We start from the raw sequence: 22,592 nt of genomic DNA on the forward strand, positions 1-22,592 counted from the left end.
TAAAATAGGTAATGAAAAATGGGTAAATATTTAGATAATATCTGGTTGGAGAAGAACTTTCTCTCAAAATACCAATAGCACAAACCAAGAAATAACAGAATAATTAATTGAACTATGAAAAACTTAAACATGTAGGTTAAGAAACCATAAAGAATCTTTTTAATGAAAAGGAAAATGACAATTGGTGAAACTTTTTCAGTATAAATGAAATACATAGGAACAATGTCCTTGCTATAGAAAAAGCTTTCACAAATTATTAACATAAAAATTGAATCCCGAGAGAAAATAGCAAGAAGAAATGAATTGGCAATTAGGTAAAGAGGATATTGATCATATATGATCAATAAATATATGAAAAATGCTCCATCTCAACAACCAAAACAGTAGAGATCAAAACAATGTTCTCTGATTCTTTAAATATAAAATTAGTAAGGATGTAAAAAATAATGCACAGTGCTGTCAGTGATACAAAGAAATAAGAACTGTCATACATTGCTGAGAAGAGCATCAGGTAGTACAGTCGGTTTCTTAGTAATCAAAAGTTGTGTTCCATAAAGAAATGGACTTCCGTGCTCACGGATTGAAGAATTAACATAGCTAAATGTCCAGACTTCCTAAGCATCCTACAGATTCAGTGCAATTCCTACCAAAGTTCCAGTGACATTTTTCACAGAAATAGAACAAAGAATCCTAAGATTTATATGGAACAACAAAAGACCCCGAAAAGCCAAAGGAATTCTGAGAAAAAAGAAGAAAGCTAGAGTGATCACATTCCCTGATTTCAAAATATACTACAAATCAATAGTAATCAAAACAGTGTGGTACTGGCACAAAAACAGACACACAGTTCAAGGGAACAGAATCGAGAGCCCAGAAATAAAACAACACATCTACAGTCAGCTAATTTTTGACAAAGAAGCCAAGAACATACAATGGAGAAAGGAAAGTCTTTTCAATAAATGTTGGGGAAACTGGACAGCCACATGCAAAAGAATGAAAGTACACCATTATCTAACATCATACACAAAAATTAACTCAAAATAGATCAAGGACTTGAATGTAAGACCTGAAACCATAAAACTTGTAGAAGAAATTGTAGATAGTACACTCTTTGACATGAATCTTAGCAGCATCTTTTTGAATATCATATCCCACCAGGCACGGGAAAGAAAAGAAAAAATAAGCAAATGGGACTCCAAAAGATATGTAAACTGTATTGATTCATGTTATGACCTCCAAATTTATATTTTCATCCAAAATCCATCTTCAAATGCTCTCATCTAGTTGCCTGTTTGATATCTCCACTTACATGTCACAAAAACATCTCAATTGCTTTAAAAACACAAATGTTGATGCCCCCCCAAACCTGAGTCGCACCAGCCCGAGCGTGCACAGAGATCATGAGGCAGGAGGGGCCACTTGTAGCCCAGAGGCCACCGGGCAGGGTGGAAACTGATCAAACACAGCCCTGACTAACTGATGCCACCACTGAGCTTGAAGCGATGCTTTGCTTCTAGCTTTTCAAACGTGACCTTTCCCTTATCACTGTCACCCTCTTTGTTATTAAAAGCAAAGTCCTCTCAGACTAACCTTCCTGTGCAATAACCTACTTCCTACATTTTCCTTTTGCAGAAATGGTGATACCCACCACATAAAGAAACAGGCCCTTTCCTAGTCTCAATTCCAGATTCCTAGGAAAAGGACTCCTGTTAACCCAGCTTGGATGGGGCCCAGCCCTGGTGCTATCATTGAAGCCTGGCACTGGGTGGGCAATGCGTTGAATTCACTGGCTTCCAGAAACACAGGCTACAGGTTCTGGAAGCAGTGGCAGTTCAGGCATCATTATGAGCTAAATGGAAACCACAAAATGGGTTGCCCCTTCCTTGAAGGCGAAAGGAGCGAAGGAAAGTTTGGATGAGGAGTAAAGTCAGGGGAATCGAGGTAAAGTTTAGAACTGGCCTCGTTTGAGAAAGACATCTCCAATTCTGAAACCTGAATTTTCCCTAAAATTTGTAATGGCAGAACCCCAGCATGTCAATTGGGTATCAAAAGTAGGCATTTCCTTTCACCTACCATATGAATTGAATAGCACATCAGGAAATGATTTTTATTCTGTAAATACTAGAGCTAAGCATTAAGCAAGGTCCAGGAAAAATAAGTTGCTATGCTCTGTTCTTCAGAAAACAAAGGGAAATCTACGCTCTCAGGTGGAACATAGATTAAACAGGGGCATTTATTAGTTCCATAGAAATTAGGAGCCCAGAAAGTTCTTTATAATAAGCTTTCATAATAAGTAAAGGAAAAGGAATCGAACTTTCTGGTGACATTTATTGCTTTCTTAGATGGCTGAGACTCAATGAAATCTGAAGGAAGAATAGACATCTGGAGAGATGTTTCAGAACCTAGAGATCTCTCAGGCAATTTCTTCGTTGCTAAAATTGGAAACAATAACTGTCCTAGTCCATTTAGTCTGGTATAACAGAATACCGTACACTGGGTGGGCATGAACAACAGAAATTTATTTCTCACAGTCTGGTGGCTGGTAAGTCCAAGATCATGGCGCAGGCAGAGATGGTGTCTGGTGAGGACCTGCTCCTGGTTCATAGAAAATCATCTTCTCATCCTGTCCTCGTGTCGTGGAAGGTGGCAAGGGATCTCTCTGGGGTCTCTTTTCTAAGGACATTAATCCCATTCCTGAGGGCTCCATCTTCATGACCTAGTCACCTCCCAAAGGCTCCCCCTCCAAAGACCATCACAGTGGGAGTTAGAATTTCAACAGGTGAGTTTTGGGGGAACACAAACATTCAGTCTATAGCAGTAATATATTGTTTTTTTTTTTTAATTTCTGTAGTCTTCAATATACAAGAACAGTCTACAAACTTTAAATTCCTTATTCCAGCAGGAGCATAGTTTTCTGTCGTACTAAAGGAGAGATTAACAAGGACTCAATTCCAGAGACCACAGTCCTCAGCCAACCCTTAAGTACTTGGACTATGGCAACAATTCTCATTAAAAACCTGGCAAAGCCATGGTTCTACCAATAGGATGGCTCGCTTTTCTTCTTGCTCATGCACTTTTTTTGCTTTCCCTCTTGACGCTTTTCTTGTCTTTTTCCCCTTGATTTCACCGGGCCAACCAAACAGAAACAGAAGCACATTCATCTCCTCCCTCACTCTAGTCCCTATTCCAGGTCTTTATTATTTTACCCTAAATTACTAAAGTGACTTTCAAACCTTCCCTCCCCACTCTGAATCCTGAAGTCTTGGCTAAAATTTCACCTGCTCAAGGTTGTCTTTGCTAGCCAGGGTTGTCAGCCCTCCCATTATATACTCTCATGGCACCCTGTCCTTCCTGACAGTACTTAGCAGAGTTATAATTTGTATAATTATTCATTTAGTGTTGGTTAACCTTCCAGGCTGTAAACTGTGAGATCTGTGACAACATCTGTTGGATTTCTTTCTATATTTCCAGTAATTCGCACAATGTCTGATAAACACTAAGCACTCAACAGATTTTGATAAATGACTGAATAGAATTTCCTGGCAAGTAATCCAGAATCCACAGGTGAGTCCCAAACCTGGAGAATATTAATCATCTGGAGAGTTCGTTTTGTTTTTAAGTGTGGTTTTCCAAGTCACTCGGGTGTTCTCATTCTACAGATCTGGGGTGATTCAATATCTTTCTCAAGGATCTCCCAAGAGATTATGATGACCTGCCATGGTTGGGAATAGATATATCTCCCCACTGTCTTCCAAAGTAAGTTCAAGTTCCCTAAAGTTCATAATATGTACCCGGTCCACCTTTAATTGGCAAGGCCTACCTCCTACTTGTTTCCTGTTTGCACATAATGCTCCAGCCTGATAAGCCCGTTTGACATTCTCTAATACATCTTGCTTCCCTGCCTCTGCTTATACTCTTCCCTTTTCTGGTGATTTATTACTTCTTCTACTATTAAAATCCTACCCATACTTCCAGGTTGATTTCAGACGTCACCCTTCTGGAAAGCCTCCTGAGTTCCCACAACTGGATACACATCTTCCCTAGCATAGAATTTCCCACAGAAAATTATGTGAGCATCTCCCAGAGCTCGTCTCTTTTTATCTCATTTCATAAATCTTGTATCCTTCATTTATCTCTTCTTGTAGACTATAAACAATGCAAAAAGGGCAGGTGAGAGAGAAAAAGCAAGGAGTCAGTGATTCATCTCATCACTCATCTTTGTATCTACTGGAGAACTCAAGAAGCACGCATTGAGTACTGCATGTATTTGACTTGAACAGAGATGAGGTTATTCTGACTGTAAAAAACAACAAGAGAATAATACATTATCTACGAAAAATTAAGCACGAACACTAATCTGACAGCAGTTTCTGATTTCTATGCGGGAAAAATCTCAAACAGTAAATTATTAACTCAGACATTTGAAAGTTAATACTCTAATTTTATTCTTCTTTATTCTGTCAAACATTTAAGAAGTACTTTTACTATGTGGAAAGCATTACACTAATATTATAGGAAATAAAAAAATGAATGAGACACTGATCCTATTAATAAGTGTCTTACAAACTCTAATTTTACATTTCTTTATTTTTTCAACCATTTACTGTGTGTTTCCAACTTGGAGAGCACGTCACTAATGCTGCAGGGTATACAGATATAAATAAAAATAGACCCTGTCACACGGGTCTATTTGCAGTCTATTGGGGGAGACATCCATGTAAATAAGTCAGTCAAATTAGAATTAAACATACAGTATAATATGCATACAACTAAGTGCTATGGGAAAGCAGAGGAAGAATGATTGACATTTAACTTCCTATTGCTATTTATCCAGCAAGGTCTTTCTACCATATATGACTACAAATTTGCCATCTTTCAGGACACAACTGGCCTGCTTCAACAAGTTGGAACACAATAGAAGGGTATGGAACTGTCAGCCTTGTCTCCTGGGATGAGGAATATATTAGGAGAATGGACCCAACTCAGTGAATTGAAGAAAGGCCTTCTTGGCATGTAAAGTAAATACATAAAAGGTAAGGCAATGGACAAAACGTAGCAGACCTGCACTGAGAGATCAAACATAGGCTGGTGGTGCACCCTGGGGAAATTCAGGATGAACCGGATAATCTGGAATATGGGTACAAAATCAATAGCCCCAGTCCCAAAGCTGAGGTTGAGGAGCTAGGCTCCAGTTCCTGGGTAAAATGAATAAGGGATAAAGGCAAGTTATTGTCCATATCTTGGGGAGGTTGGGTTATCATTGTCTGGGCTCAGACAGAGACTGGGCAGAAGCAGCAGTCGCTGGAACGGGAGCACATGGTCAAGAGAGGTAGCAGGGCTGGCAGGTGTGGAGTCCCACGTTAAGGCTGCGCTTCTCATATCCCTCTATTTAAGGTCATGATAACTTTTAGAGACCAGCAGAACTGAATTTGCATCAAGTGGTCTGGTTGACCCAGCTGATGAGAAAATAGCTATAACAAGCGTGAATAAGAAGGAAGTTTTAGAGAGGGATATAAAGACGGCATCATCCCCATTATGCCCGAGACTGTCAAATTTCTAAGCCAAGTTCAAGCTACATTTGTTATCAATCTGGCCCCAATCAGTTTTGAAAGGTTACATGAAGTCAAAGCATAACACCAAACAGAAAAGTCATTTTAGGTGAAACTTGCTTTGGAAATAAATGATTCAGCACTTCAAAGAACAAAGAAAGCATTCTGTAAAGCTACAGTCTATTCAGAAAACTCAAGAAGGATTCCAAATGTTTCCCACTGAGCAGAGCTGACAGCGCCTCTTACCAAAGGTAACTGGAGGGCAGTGTCTTAAGTGCGGAAAACTTGTTGATGAGCAGTATACGTTGTAAGCCAATTACCTGTGACCTGGTGGACCTGTGACATGAACTACTGTGACTCAAGGAGACAGCAGTCAAGAAACTGCTCATATTGAGCTGTGTAACAGTATCAGACCAGTTTCGCTGACAACTTCTTGACTGAGTCTCCTCAGACTCAATCTTTCCTTGCTAGGAATGCATCCACTTTGCAATTCAAAACATTAAAACAACTTATTTAAATTAATTCACAGTTAAACAAAGGCATTGGACAGTGCAGCTAAAGTGCCGGAGGCACTAGAAACAGGAGCTCAGTTCCCCTCAACAAACACTGATCAAACAACTACAATCTGCCAGGCCCACCTGTGCATCCAGCCTCTCACCACATCCCAGATCCCTCTCACCTTCTCTCATCATTTCCATGTCCACTACCACACTTTTGTTAAGGTCATCCTTATTTCTCCCTAGGATAAGTGCCACCGTAATTGGTGCCTCTGCCTTTGTTCTTGCCCTTCTCCAACTATGCCCCACATCAGGGTTCAATCGAAACAAATTCCTCCCTGTAAAAAACCCTTAAGTTTCCTCTTTGTTTCAGGATAAACTCCAAATGGTTGTTAAGACCTCTGTGATGTGTCCCAACTTACTTCTCCTGCTTCACTTCCCTCCACACCCCCAAGCCTCCTGTGCTCTAGCCATTCAGACATGTCTGCAGTTCCCTGAACAGGCTACGCTACTAAATACCTCAGGGCCTTTGCATATGCTGTCAGCAACATACCCGTGGTGCTCTAGCTCCTTCAAGCCTCAAGCAAATATCTGCCACATCTACAAACTTCCTTGGTGCCACAGATAGTAGTTATATAGTATCACTCTTAGACCAAAGCAAGAAGGACCCTGGGCTGGGCCCTGCAATTTGAATGGCCTCATTCATCATAAACAAACAAAAACACATTTATGAAAGAGCATTTGGGCACCTCTGTCTCTCAGGATCTGGTGCTCAGCCCTGGTTCAGCAAGACCCATGACCCTAAACATCTGCTCTCATAACTAACATGATTCAGACCCCAAGGAAATGCCTCTCCTTATCTCCAGCCCCCTGTTCTTGGAACAAAAGGCAACTGTGACTGTCACAAAGGTTGTGGCTTTGTGCCTCCTGCTGATGCTGGAGGCAGACGCTGCTGCAGAGCAGGGGGAATTTAGACAGTAATAGTGCTGAGGCAAAAGAAAGGCCCTGGGGATCGTTCTTTTCGGACAGCATATGTGCAATCGATTCTTGCAAGACAAAGTCTTATTCCAGGTACAGCCAAGGACCGATTTCTTGTTTGTCTGTGTGCTCACAGTTGTGGTTCCAGAGCTGCTCTTGAAACTGTTGTTACCAGTATTCATAACAGTTGCACACGGCAGCCGAGGGACATTTTGCAACTTTAAACAATTCACATTACTCTTAAATTTGTTTATAAATAGATGTGACATGCATAACTCATCAATCCCGTTAGCAACTACAGGGACATTAGTTGCTAAAATTGGGAATTATTTTATTTTTATAAAAATACTTAATACAGTTTAATTAAATTTTCAAAAAATTGAATTAGAAATTGCAGCTGTAGCTATTTAAAAATTTTTTAATTAAAGCCTTATTTTGTATTTTATTTTTAACAGATAACTGGCTACTTTATATGAAAAATAAATTTTTGAAATATATTTTAAAAATTTAAATTTTAAATCTTTTACACTTTTTTTAATTTACAATTTGATGAAAAGGTATTCAAATTCTATATACTTTGAACACAAGTATATATTTAGACACAGGTTATTACTGCTAATAGCATACAAATTGTGCAAAAACTCTTGATTATAAAAGCATAATTATTTATTTGGATAAAATTAAGGTCAGAAAAATATATTAGTGGGATAAATGAACTTTCTATGTTTATTTTTCTTTTATTAGTCACCCAAACATTGCCAGCCCTTCAACAGAATACACAGACACACTAATATTTAAATTCAGTTGTTTTTAGTATTTTGCCAGCTTTGACAGACGAGCAGTGTAGGTCTGTGCCCGGGAATTGAACCCAGGCCTCTGGAGCACGCCAAACTTGACCACTAGGCCACTGGGGCTGGCCCTGTGGCAACTTTTAGTAATAAAAGATTCGTAGATTTACACATACTTTTGATTTCGTCATTATAAAACCAGCTTTGAGAAACGTGACTTATAACGTTTAAATCCTCAGACGTATGGAATGTGGGTCTCCATTTCTACCTCTTCCTCAGCCCCTCAGATGTCAAGAGTGGGCCTCTGGCTGAGCTTTCTGTCCACTATGTTTCCAAGGCCACTGCACATATGTCTTCTCCAGATGTACCACACTGTATTATAATTATTTGCTCATAAATCTTTCTTCACCACTAAGCTCTGAACTTCTCAAGGGCAGAGACTTCATCTTTGTAACCCAAGTGCGTAGGACAATCCCTAACACATAGTAGGACTTAAGTAAATTGGTTGAATTAATACATAAATAAAACAAGGCAGCTTCATTTAAGATTCCCAAGTGCAGTTGTCCAGGTGGCAATCCTGCCTCTGATAGTGTCTCTTAACCAGAGTAGTTATCTTAACCTCTCAGCCCCTCGGTTTCCTCGTCTGTACAATAGAGAGAATAAGAATGCCTACCTCGTAAGATTGTTGTTAGGACTGAAGTAGTAAATAAATAAATGAGTTAATATTTGAAAGACTTAGAAGTGCGGCTGCACATTAGGCAGTATTTGCTAAATAAATCCCTAATGCAATCAGGTACCACGTGGTCAGTGTCTCTAGGAATCATATCTCCTTTGGTCATCACAGCAACCCTATGAATTATGTACAATTTTACCCTCATTTTATGGATGAGAAAACTGAGGCCCAAAGGGCTTTAGGAGCTTGTCAGAAACCACATAGCTGGAGAGCAGCAAAGCCAGGCTTGGGATCCAGGTTTGTGGAGACAGAGCCTGAACCCTTAACTACCAAATGAGCTTTCTTTCCAGATACAATTACCTTAAAAAACATATCCATATACATATATAGACGAAGCATATAAATACAGTACTCTTTCTCCATGCTACATTGTATTTAATTTCTCTTACATTGTCATAGTATTCTAAACAGATTTCAAGGGAAAAAGTGTTTTGAATCTAAACAACAAAATAATAGAAGTTGAGTATGCAATATATCAAAAAAGAGAATATATTTTATTGCTAAATGTGAATAAAAGAAATGAGCCTAGGGGTTGGCCCTGTGGGCAAGTGGTTAGTCCGCGCGCTCCACTTCAGCGGCCCAGGTTTTTGCTGGTTCGGATCCTGGGCACGGACATGGCACCGCTCATCAGGCCGTGCTGAGGTGGGATCCCACATGCCACAAATAGAAGGACCCACAACTGAAAACATACAACTATGTACTGGGGGGGCTTTGGGGAGAAGAAGGAAAAATGAAATCTTTAAAATAAAAGAAATGAGCCTAAAAACATGTAAGTGATTAGCCTTTAGAAGTACAACATGCTCGTAAATGACCTCAGATATTGAAGTATTCTATGAGCATTGTTATATTCTTTCTATGGTATAGGAAGTGCATGAGAATTATGGATACTTTCCTGGTGAAAAAAATGAAATAAAATTACTTCTGTCAGGTCGTTCTGGGAGCTGAGACAATGCCTTAAATGCTTCTTCTCAGAACAAATTAGAATTATCCTAGCACCACAAATATGTTACTAAGTGACCTCATAGGATTTGAGGGTGTTGCCCTTGAGTTTTCTGCTATCAAGTTGATAAACTTTTTATGAGACATTCTCCACCTTCAAGGATATTATAACCTAGTAGGAAGATAAAATTGGCAGGCACAGTTTTCACAAAATGTACCTGCTAACATAGTCAGAAATGGAAGAGACTTAAGTTTATGAACCTGGGGATGTTGCGTAATTCTGTGTTCACTGGGCAGGCTGAACTAGATAGTGGAGTCAGAAAAACATACAGGGGAATAGAGCCAACGGCCAAGGAGGAATCATGCATAAAGGCAGACCACCGGCCACTAGCCGTGCTGAAGCAAGAAAAGCGCACATAAATAGATTTGGTCAAGATGGTGATGTCACACTAGAAATGCCGTCAATTTGTACTAAATCCATAGAGTGATAATTTGCCAACAGAAAAATAGAGAGGGCTGCCAGGACTGAAAGACGGATACATCAAAGGGAAAGAGAGCTCCCCAAGAGCACAGTTCTTGAAATGCAGCATATTCTTCCTGCCTCGGGCTCTTGCTGCTGTGTTCTCTGAGCACACTTTGTACTGTCTACATAGTCACTATATATTCTTTAGGAATTCATTTGCGACACACAGCCAGCGTAGATCCTGAACCACAGAAGCATAAGTAACAACATTAATCTTGAAGAGGAGTTATTAAAAGAAGAGAAAGAGAGAAAGTAATCGATGCTCTCATATTCCCCTTTGTCCCAGTACCCATTCCATTTCTAATTACTGATTAAATGTCTGGGATTCCCATGAAGTCAGGGACGTTCCTCCTCATTTCACTGCCGTATTCCAACAGCCAGACAAACAGTGGGTACTCAATAAATATTTGTTCATTGACACAGACAATTCATTTATCAATAAGGTAGATTCCTTTTGTTTTTATTCTGAGTGAAATTTTGTTTTTCTTGGAGGAGGAAAATACAGCAGATTTGTGGAAACATACTGAAAATGCCTGCCAGTGTTCTGGTACGAGAGGAGCACGGCTTACACAGACAACACACTGGTTGTTTTCATTAACTTCCAAAATCTTCCATTTCCTAAACTTCATATATGGAACGATCCACCTCAAATACCATGACCAGCAAGAAAGAGGATGATTAGAGTTAGTCAAGACAGGAGCAGGGAAAACTGGTCTTCTGACCGACTAAAGCAGGCCTCTGCACCTCTTTCTTTCCTGTGCAAACTGGTGACAATTTTTTGAGACTGTACAGAGACAACAATGATTTTCGAAGAATATTTTAAGGTATCAGATTTTAAGGTACCAGATGCAGAGTTTACATTCAATAAAAGTTTGTTGAATGTATTGAGTAGAAATATTGTCTTTCAGAAGAAATATTTCTAGGAGAAAAAGAGAAAATCGTCTCAAGTTTGGATGATAACTAAGGTATTGAAAACTTTAAGAGCCCATTTAAAAGATCTCACTAAGGAACTCCCCAAATCACTCTATCTGAATAAGTTCTTCAATGATTTTCCAGTTTACCGGGATAACGATAATCTCCTCTTCATGAACACTCTTAACCTGATTCAGTAAAGGACCTAACTCTAGTCTGTGCATAATTTCCATTTTTAACCATCTTTCTCTATCTGTGGTGGTTTTAGATCTGTTATAATTCCGTTCAGGACCTTGTTAGTGGGATCCTCTGGAAAATCAGACTTAGAGCTCACACACCTGCTCAACCCAACCTCTCTCAAGGGACATTTCAGAAGTAATTTCAAAAATTAAGATCAAAAATTTCCACATTTCACTCCGTGGTGTACCACTTTGAAAATTCAGTTTTAATATTTTATTGAGCTCTGAGAAATGAATACAGAGATGAACTGAGGAAGACTGAGCTCAGTCCTTCCCACTGCTCGTTACGGACAGCATAAATGGTAATTAGATCACCTGGCCCCGCGAGTCCCCACAACGCCCGTAGACCATGAAAGCCAAGTATGGAAAGTGTCAGTGTGGAAAACGACGATTTGGACATTTTATTAACAAAGCAACTGAAAGCTTACACTCTGCTGAAATTAACTCAGAGCAAATCCCTCTGTAGTGCGTTAAAGTCACCACAGCATTGTTTGTTTACTTCCTGAACAAATCAGTCATTCATAAGAACAGATTCTGTTGGCAAGAGCGAAATTCTCATCCAGCAAAGTTTTTAAAAGCTGGTAGTAATCACACTGAACTCTGAATTTGGGTGGGCATGCCACATTGAATGCCCTGGCATGGAAACCTTGCCCTGATAATCCCTGAGCTAAAAAAAAGATGCAGAACACAAAGGCATCCCGACGGGGGAACTGGCAACACTCTCTTTTTCTGTGACCAAACCAGGAAGATTCGTCATTGCCGAACCATCTTTACTTCTACTCTCCACATCAGCACTTGCTGCCTCGTGAGATTAAGTATCTTGCTGGTCCTCCCTAGGAAGAATTTAGAACTCTTTTTTGTTTTTGTCAAAGACTACCCTTTCAAAGAGAATATGTGGAGACCTGGAGGTATGATGCTATAGATGTGCAGGAGAAGCAGCCCCCTTCATGAGCAGAATTGTGAAGTTGCCCCCATGTGGCATTTTCCAGGATGTGTAGGTGGAGGATGTGAGGTTGGAATACAGGGCCATTGCACAAAAATTATAAAATACAAATAACCTAATGAATAAATAAAACTTACCTATAATCCTACTATCCAAAGACCACTATTAAGATTTTGGTACGTAATCATCCAGATATATAAACCTGGGCATAGAGATTGAGAGAGAGAGAGATAAAGATAGATATAGATAATAGATAGATAGACAGATGATAGATAGATAGATAGATAGATACAACAAATTGAGACTTGATTCTTTTATGATTTGCTTGTTTCATTTGTCAGTAATTTACGAATATTCTTGCATGTCAATTAATACATTTCTACAAGGTATAACCTTTAACGACAAAACAGTATTCTAGTAAGTGGGTAAGCCATAATTTATTTAACAAATCCCTTAAGTCAGACATTTGAGTTGTCAATATTTTTGTTGATGGGCAACTTTGTGGTGATCATCTTATACAAGATGTACACAAATACGTGCACACCACCTCGATTTTTTCTGGGTATAAATATACAAAAGATGAAAGGGCATATATATTTTCAAGCCTTTGGTGTGTAGTTTTCTCTGAAAGGCAGACCTGGATCATAACGACAGCGAGGGGTGCTCTTCCATAAGGGCTCACATGGGCCATTGCTCAGGGACACTCAACCAAATATGAGCTCTCATATTTTGATAAAGAGAATCTTCCTAAGAAAAAAATAACACAAGGTTTTTGCATTCGTTTGAGGGAAGCTTTAGCTCCCCGAGATCTCATAGACTAGCCTTAGTGCCTACAGCACATCCATTGGGCCAATGCACTGTGTACTATGTCTGATCATCTGTGGTGGTTGAAGGTGGCTTGAGGAAACGGGTTCCCCATCTTTAACAGGATTTCAGAAGCTACCTCCATGTCCTAGGAAGAAAAAGGGAGGCACAATCATCCTTCCTTAAATGTTCTTAAAGAATCCAAATCCATCCTTTCTCTACAGTAAAGCCTCAGGTCATAGACATGACAACTTGGAACCATGGCTCGTCCATGGCTTACACCACAGTACAACTGCTTGGCTCTTATCATTTCCTTCATCAACTTCCCATGAGCACACCCATGTTTTCTTTCTCCTCCCTAATTTTATATACTTTATAGGCTTTATATACCTTATAGGCTTTATAAAGTATATACCTCCTTATGTACATTCCTTTCTCACCCTGTTTTATAGACCATACTCATTTCCCTAGTGCACAGAATTCCTCCATCTGTAGTTTATTCTCTGTTCCTCAGTCTCCTCCTAGATGACCTGGCTCTTTCTAAGAAAGGGCAAGACTAGAACACACGTGATCTGAGGGTACCTTGGGGAGCAGTAGTAAATACTTAAAAATGATTTAATGTGTACAAAACTGAGGGAAGTTGAAGGATAGAAAGGATCTAACCTTAACGTTATGGAAGAACAACTTAAATGGTTTACATTCATTGTAGTCAAAATTTTCAGCAATTGTTTTAAGTTTAAAACTTTATTTACACAAAACCACAACCAGATACTACCTCACACCTACCTGGACAGTGTTGGTGAAGATGTGGAGAATCAAAACTCTTGTACGTTATCAGTGGGAAAGTAAATGGCACAAGCACTCTGGAAAACAGTCTAACGGTCCCTCAAAATTCTAAACATAAAACTACTATATCATCCAGCAATTCCACTCCTAGGTATATACCCAAAGAATTGAAAGCAGGGACTCAAACAGATACTTTCACACCAATGTTTACTGCAGGATTATTCACAATAGCCAAAAGGTGGAAACAACCCAAGTGTCCATCAACAGATGACTGAATAAACAAAATGGAATACTATTCATCCATGAAAAGGGATGAAGTTCTGATACACACTGCAACATACATAAACCTTGAAAACATTATGCTAAGTAAGTAGATCAGACACAAAAATACACATATTATATGACTCTACATATATGAAATATGTAAAATAGCCAAATTCATAAAAACAGAAAACAGTTAGAGATTACCAGGGGCAGGGGGAGGGAGGAACAGGGAGTTATTGCTGTGTAACTTATATTGTTTGAATCAGATAAAACAATAGCTGACACTAATGGTTCCCATCAGAGCTGGGCTTCCTGCTGTGGAAACCACTGACAATGAAGCTAAATAAAAGAAGCTAACCTGAGGCTGAGATAACTCCAGTTTTTTAATTTTTTTAATAGGTTCAAAAACAGTTTTGGGAAAATAACATATATCCATTTTTGCTCTGGAGGTAGAAAGCAAAGCCCAGCTTTTAGAGGAAATCTTTATCGTGTTTCAACACTCAAGGAAATGTAACAAGATTGGGAAAGAGAACAGTAGAAACATCTACAGTGAGGATGAGTGAGAATCTGCGTGACATTGTGGTGGGCTTTGGGTCCTTCTTCCCCCACTTACCGGATGAACCACCCAACATCTGACCTGTAGCTTCTCTTAACTTCTTACCTGCAGTTTTTCTATGTAAAATAGGGACAGTAACAAATCAGGATAGTTTGAAGATCAAATGAAATATTTTGTAAGGTGATCACTAACTGTTCATCCTCAGCAATGAACTAGAAATATCAAGTTAAGAATCAGCTCGTGAGAACTTGTATGATCTTTTCCAGGTTTCCCAGGCAGGGACCAAAGATTTTATTTTCTCTTTATTCCAACAGAACTATTAATTCCCTCCCATTGAGCCACACTACTGCATGGGAACTGCCTGCCAACAGACAGCCCCCATGAAGAGCCACAGTGAGCTGTTCATGGCATCCTTCTTCTATGAGTCAGACTCAACTCTCCTCAGATATTAATAATTTTATCAGAACCCAATCCTGTATAAGTTTTCTATTGCTTCCATAACAAATTATCACACACCTAGTGACTTAAAACAAAACAAATTTATTACCTTACAGCTCTCCAGGTCAGAAATTTTACATGGGTGTTAGTGAGCTAAAATCTAATTATTAGCAAGGCTGAGTTCCTTTTTTGGCAGCTCTTGGAATGAATCTGTTTGCTTAATGTTTTCGGCTTCTACAGGCCACCTGCATTCCTTGGCCCATGCCCCTCTCCATCTTTAAAGCACACAGACATACAGATGGCCAACAGGTACATGAAAAGGTGCTCAATATCACTAACACCAAGGAAATGTAAATCAAAACCACAATGAGATATCTCCTCACACCTCTTAGGATGGCTTTCATCAAAAAGACAAGAGATAAGTGTTGGTGAGGATATCGAGAAAAGAGAATTCTTGTGCACTCTTGGTAGGAATGTAAATTGGTATGGCCATTATGGAAAACAGTATAGAGTTATTTCAAAAAGTTAAAAATAGAACTACCATTCTGATGGGCATGAGGTGACATCTCATTGTAGTTTTGATTTGCAATTCCCTTAAAGTTAGTGATATTGAACATCTTTTCATATGCCTACTGGCCATCTGTATATCTTCTTTGGAAAAATGTCTGTTCAGATCCTTTGTCCATTTATTAATTGGGTTGTTTCTTTGCTGTTGAGCTATATGAGTTCTTTATATATTTTGGATAAAAACCCCTTATCAGATATACGGTTTGGAAATATCTTCTCCCAATTGTTAGGTTGGCTTTTCGTTTTGTTGATGGTTTTCTTTGCCGTGCAGAAGCTTTTTAGTTTGATGTAGTCCCATTTGTTTATTTTTTCTTTTGTTTCCCTTGCCTGGTCAGACATGGTATTCAAAAAGATGCTGCTAACACTGATGTCAAAGAGCTTACTGCCTATGTTTTCTTCCAGAAGTTTCATGGTTTCAGGTCTTACATCCAAGTCTTTAATCCATTTTGAGTTAATTTTTTGTGTATGATATAAGATAATGGTCTACTTTCATTCTTTTGCATGTGGCTACCCAGTTCCAACACCATTTATTGAAGAGACTTTCCTTTCTCCATTGTTTGTCTTTGGATCCCTAGTTGAAAATCAGCTGTCCGTGGATGTGTGGTTTTATTTCTGGGCTCTCGATTCTGTTCCATTGATCTGTGTTTCTGTTTTTGTGCCAGTACCATGCTGTTTTGATCACTATGGCTTTGTAGTATATTTTGAAATCACGAAGCATGATACCTCCAGCTTTCTTCTTTTTTCTCAGGATTCTTTTGGCTATTCAGGGTATTTTTGTTGTTCCATATAAATTTTAGGATTCTTTGTTCTATTTCTGTGAAAAATGTTGTTGGAACTTTGATAGGAATTGCATTGAATCTGTAGATTGCTTTAGGAAGTCTGGACATTTAGCTATGTTAATTCTTCCAATCCAAGAGCATGGAATATCTTTCCATTTCTTTGTGTCTTCTTTGATTTCCATAATTAAAAAGACAAGAAATAAGTGTTGGAGAATATATGGAGAAAAAGGAGCTCTTGTACACCGCTGGTGGGAATGTAAATTGGTGCAGCGACTATGGAAATCAGTTATCAAGATTACTCAAAAAGTTAAGAATAGAACTACCATATGATCTACCTATTCCACTACTGGGTATTTATCCAAAGAACACGAAAACACAAATGCATAAACATATATGCACCCTCATGTTCATATGCATAATAGCCAAGACTTGGAAGCAAGAAGATGTGGTATATATGCACAATGGAATACTACTCGGCTATAAAAGAAGCTGAAATCTTGCCAATTGCAACAACATGGATGGACTTCGAGGGTATTACACTACGCAAAAGAAGCCAGATGGAGAAAATCAAATACCATACGATCTTACTCATAAGTAGAAGATAAAAACAACAACAGCAAACAAACACATAGATTGGAGATTAGACTGGTGGTTCCCAGAGGAGAGGGGGGAGTAAGAGGAGGACAAAAAGGGTGACAGGGCACATGTGTGTGGTGACGGATGGTAATTAATCTTTGGATGGTGAACACGAAGTGATCTACACAGAAATTGAAATATAATAATGTACACCTGAAATTTATATAATGTTATATACCAGTGTTACCTCAATTAAAAAAAAATAAAACTACCATGTGATCCAGTAACCACACTTACGGGTATATATCCAAAGGAAATGAAATCAGATCTCAGAGAGAGATCCGCACTCCCGTGTTCATTGCAGAATTATTCATAGTAGTGAAGATATAGAAACAATCTACGAGTCCGTCAATGAATGAATGGATAAAGAAAATGTGTAAATATTGTGTGTATACACATGTGTGTGTGCATGTGTGTATGTATATTGTATATATAATAATGGAATATTATTCAACCATAAAAAGAAGAAAATCCTGCCATTTGTGACAACGTTGATGAACCTGAAGGACATCATGCTAAGTGAAATAGGCCAAACACAGAGAGATAAATACTGCATGAGCTCACTTATATGTGGAATCTAAGAAAGTCAAACTCGTAGAAGCAGAGAGCGGAATGGTGGTTGCCAGGGGCTGAGGGGTGGGGGAACTGGGGAGATGCTGGCCAAAGAGAACAAACTTCCAGCTACAAGATAAGTAAGTTCTGGGCATCTCATATGTGGCATGCTTAATAATAGATAATACAGTTAATAATACCGTATTACACACTTGAAATTTGCTGAGAGGAAATCTGAAGGGGTCTCATCACAGAAAAAAATGGTAACTATTGAGGTGACGGATGTGACCACTTGATTGCAGTAATCATTTCACAGCGTAAACCTATATTAAACCATTGCATTGTACATCTTTAAAACTCATGTTGTAAAACCTAAATATGCATAATTCTTATTTGTCATCCATACTTCAATAAAGCTGGGGGAAAATAGTAAAAAAGATTTTTAATTTAAAAAGATCAAGCACATGCTGTAGTATCCCTCTGCCCTGCTTCTGCTCACTCTTCTCTTTCTCTAACCACGGCCAGGGAGCGTCTCTGCTCTTAAGGGTTTATGTGATTAGATTGGACCCACCTGGACAACCCGGGATAAATTCCCACTTCAAAGTCTACCTTTATTCACATTTGTGAATCCGCGTTCGTTGCCATGTGCGGTAGCACAGTCACAGCTTCTGGGGATCCCCGTGTGGGCATCTCTCAGGGCCATTATTCTGTCTACCACAGTTTTGAACAGCTCAAGGATCTTTAATAAAAATGAGCATATACGCCTCATGCAATGCCCATTCTGAGCATGCGTGTCCCTACATCCATCCCGTAAAGCTCTCTGATGTTAGACCCAATACTTTGCCCACATACGCCTTAGTGTAAGTCATAGTCTTTATTTACGAAGCTAAAACTTACCTCTACCGTCATTACCCAGGGCAATTTTACAGACTCCTCCATCTCAGACTGACAGGCAAAACTTCCAGCGTGCCTGTTATTCTCTTCTGGAAAATGGTAGCAAAAGTATCAAATTTTTTTCAAGAAGCTGCATTAAACTTTGGGAAAGATGCCAAAGGAAAGAAGAAAAACAATATCTTAAAGTAGTTGAAAATAATACCACGGAAGGACTGATAACTGATAAACATTATTACTCACACTATGAAGAGCCTATGATTGCTTTGCTAAAAATCTTCCTAATAAACTCTTCTGATTCTCTGGTGCATTTCCACAGCTGGAGCCAGTACTCGCCGCCATGCCCCAACGGAGATGAGCAGCTCACCTCCTCCTATAGTAGAGCTGATACTTGTTTCCACAGCGTCTTCAAGAACACACCCCTCGCAGGGTTGGATTGCATCACATCATGATACAATCGACCCAACATTGTATTATCTTTCATAATCTTAAAAAAGCTCCCTCCCCAGAGATGAGCAAAGAAAACCAATAACACAAGTAAGTAAGCCATAAAGTGTCTTAAGGTCTCCCTGCTATTCTAGCACATCAGCTCATGTAGCCTGCAGGTGTTAACTGAGCCATTTGCAGGGATAACATTTGGCTTCTGAAATAAGACCCAGTTTATTGGGTTTATTCTATTTTCTCTTGGGCTTTTAGATGACTGAATGTCCTCCTGCTCAGAGGCAAGGGCTGACCTACTTTCCCTCTTGACGTCCCTTCTAGTCTTATGATCCTGAGCATCTGGATTTTCCTCCTTGTGCAGTGGAAGAATGATTGTTGCCTCTGCACAAGTCCTTTAATAGGAAGCCCTGACCTTTACAAAACGCCAGTTAACTGTCTCAGTTTGTCCCTTTATATGTCAGGATTCGTTAATAACTGGGACTGCTTGTCTCACTTGGCCAAGCTAGAGGAAGGCTCTAGCAAACCCTCGCTCCAAGCCCGTGAGGTAGGCTTGTACAAAAGCAAAGACTGAAGCGAGACTCTCTTCTGGTTATCTTGCTCTACTCTGCTCTGTCTTCTCACCTTACCAGCAGAAGACTGGGCTGAGGATGTTCGTGGAGATGCCCTTGGTTTGCTGCTAGTCCTGTGGATTCCTGGAACAGAAGAGAGTTGCGACAGGGTTCTGGCAGTGAAGGAGGCAGCCTCTCTCTCTCTCTTTCTGTATTTCCAGCCCCACTGCTCTTCTGCCTGGCAGTATGGTCCACTGTGGGGTGGCTGCCTGTGGTAGAACACAGGGAGTCTAAAACCCAGCATATCCAGAGGAAACACCCAGGACAGTGCCCTTGCTGGTAAAGGAAAGAGGAATTACTCTTAAAGGTATATTTTCTTAGTGACACACACCAGAATTTAGATACTATTTACATATTTTTGCTCTTACACTCTTAAAATGGCCCTATGCGCTCCAATTTCATAGAGGAAAAAAATTCCAAATTTAATGACATTTTTCTATTTCACAAAATAAATGAATGAATATAATTCATGCTCATATACCTATCTCCCTCACAAGACTGTGGGCCTCTCCAGGTCAGGAACAGTACCCACTCACCTTTGAATGCCAGTGCTCATCAAAATGCCTGGCACTCAGCCTGGACTCAGTAAAGGGTGGTTGAATAATTAAATAACAAATATTGGTAAACAACCATTACTTACTTTTTATTAATTTACCACCGACTGTAAACTATTTATACGTACGTGAGGTTGTTCAAAAACATTAAACAAGCACCTACTATTGTCTGACACTGTGTTAGTTCTGGGGGTGGAAACACGAAATGGACACAGCCCCTGCCCCGAAGAGCTGCAGTGTGTCAGCATGTGCGAGGCAAACACAGAGAACCTTGTTCTGAGGGCAGGGCCCTGAACAAAATCCATCGGAGCAGAGTTGACAAAGCTCTCAGCGGAGAGAGATGGTCAGAGAAAATCCAGAGAGAAGGCTGCACTTGTGCTGGTCCTTAAAGGACAGAGAAATAGAGACAGGAACTTTAACGGCAAAGAAGAAAGTGTGAGCCAGAGCAAAGCCAAAAGAATAGGGCTTGCTCAGAGAACGGCAAGGTTGTCTGGGGAGACCAGCACCCTGCAGGGCTGGCCAGGGAGAGGCAGGAAATGAGGCTGGAAAAGGGGAAGGAGCCGGAGGGAACGAGCACTTGAGGGCAGGAACTTTTAAATGTTTGGACTCTGCTCTGCTGGCAGTGTAACCCTCATCGAAGGTGTGCAGCCAGGGAAGAACACCACCAGCTCTGAGTCTTAGTGAGGTGACCAGTATAGTGGTGAGGCAGCTGGACTGAAGGAGGGAAAGTTGGGGGTTAAGGCCTGAACTAGGGCAATGCAGGAAGACTTCCGGCTTTCCAAGAGACCTTATTGCACCCACGACCTCCAGGTGTACTCATGAGATCTGAATGTGAACGTGTGAGGTTCACACTCAGGATTTTATGGACTCTTTAGTCAGATCGCTACTGCATGCCAGAAAGCTGAACTTAAAATAACTTCTATACAAAAAGCAAGCATATGACTTTTGACAGTTAAAACCTTGGCATCTCCTTGAACACATGTTTAATAAAGAAAGATGTAATCTTTGTTTGTTTGCTCCATCCTTAATATTGGCATCCGAGGAACACCATAGACCCAACGTCTCTGCTTTATGAGACAAGAGATTAGCACTGCAGGCCGCGTGTGACATTCTTCTACCAGTTGCCACCACCCTGCCATGGGTGATGTCATGTGGACGTGAGGAAATGGCACAAATGCTCCTTGCCCTCTCTGCCGAGCTTGCAGGCAGAAACGCCGGTTGGAAGGTTTTTACGTTTGACGGAGGAAAATAAACTCGTGCTTTTACGGACAGAAAGCAGCCGCTGCCCTTCACAAAATAAACTACATTGCAAATTACTGCAAATCCGGGATTGACAAGCACAGAGTTATACCCAGTTTATCTGGTTTATCCAATTTATAAAAAGCGAAACAAACTATCAAAATTTCATGAGAGCAACATGCATTAGAGATTCATTTTTTGAATCCCTAAAAGGCAAAATGGTCAGAGTTGGTACCGGCATGGGAGTGAGAATCTGAGTGATTTTTTCTCTTTTCTTTTTTTTCTTGTCTTTGATAAGTGATGTTTTAAAACTACTATCCGCATGCGTTAAAATACATTCACATTTCCCAATAGAGCCTCGTGAATGAGCAGCACCAATTAAATTCCACAAGGTCTGACTTTCAGAGACAAGAGATCTTCTGGGCAAGTCCAGTTGGCCAAGTTGGGGTCCCTCTGGGATGGCCCCTCACAATTCCAGGAGGCCCGGGGTCTCTTACTTTTCCTGTGGTCCCTGAACAACCCTTGGTAGATGGCTCCTGCCCGTCTTCAGTTTCAACAGACTTATCCTATTCAGAGTGACTGTTTTCTCACCAGCACTCCAGTCGCCCACCACAGCATCACAGTGGCGGGAACTCCTATGCATCCAGTCTGGCTTGGCCACAGTCAAACTCCAGCTCGAGGCATAGTATACAGCCTATCCTTAAATTAGGGTGATTGGAAGACATTAATTGATGTTGCTAGTTTTTGCGTCATTTTGAATGTTGTTTGGTTTTGGTGGTTGTTTTGTTTTTTTTAAAGCTGTTACTTCTGGACTGTGGGCAAACGGCCAGTATGCTCATATTGCCGTTGGCATTATCAATTGCCTGAATCAGGGTAGCTTGCAAACCTGCTTAAAATGCTAACAAATATCCATGCCTTTCGGGCCTAAATCTCCTCCGGGGAATTTAAAGTAAGGAAATAAGTAAAAGGAAAAAAACATAGTGTATGCACAAAGATGTTCATATGCATGTTATAGCAATAAAAAATGGAACCAACCTAAATGTTCAACAATACGGGAATTACAAATTATGATATAATTAGTACTACGTCAACTTTGTTTCAGCTTTGGGATCCTTTCTTTGGTGAAACATTGTGCATAAGCTAAATATGTAAATTGACTTAAAATATTTTATTTTAAAGAGCAACTAACCACCCTAGGTAAAGTAGGGAGCAGGGGTCAGACCTGCTGTTCGTGCTCCTGCTGGCTCTCGGCTCCACACGGTGGCCCCAACCACCTCCGAGAAACCCCCAGGCACAGGGAGCTCAGTGTGCAACTATCGCATCTTTTCTGTTATCACTAAAAATGAGGGCATAGCCCCACATGCAAAATGTTCACG

At 40.0% G+C, this 22,592-nt stretch overlaps 1 protein-coding gene across 1 annotated transcript in view; it reads right to left on the reverse strand.

The window, feature by feature from the left end:
* Positions 1 to 19,436: 19,436 nt before the first annotated feature.
* Positions 19,437 to 22,592, reverse strand: part of CA13 (carbonic anhydrase 13) — a 77,981-nt gene continuing 74,825 nt past the window's right edge. Inside the window, exon 8 of the transcript XR_011493087.1 lies at positions 19,437 to 19,507. The gene's annotated coding sequence lies outside the window, so the exon portion shown is untranslated. The remainder of the gene's footprint in view (positions 19,508 to 22,592) is intronic.

This window comes from Equus asinus, chromosome 12 (assembly GCF_041296235.1).
Source record: "Equus asinus isolate D_3611 breed Donkey chromosome 12, EquAss-T2T_v2, whole genome shotgun sequence".
Lineage (NCBI taxonomy): Eukaryota > Metazoa > Chordata > Mammalia > Perissodactyla > Equidae > Equus > Equus asinus.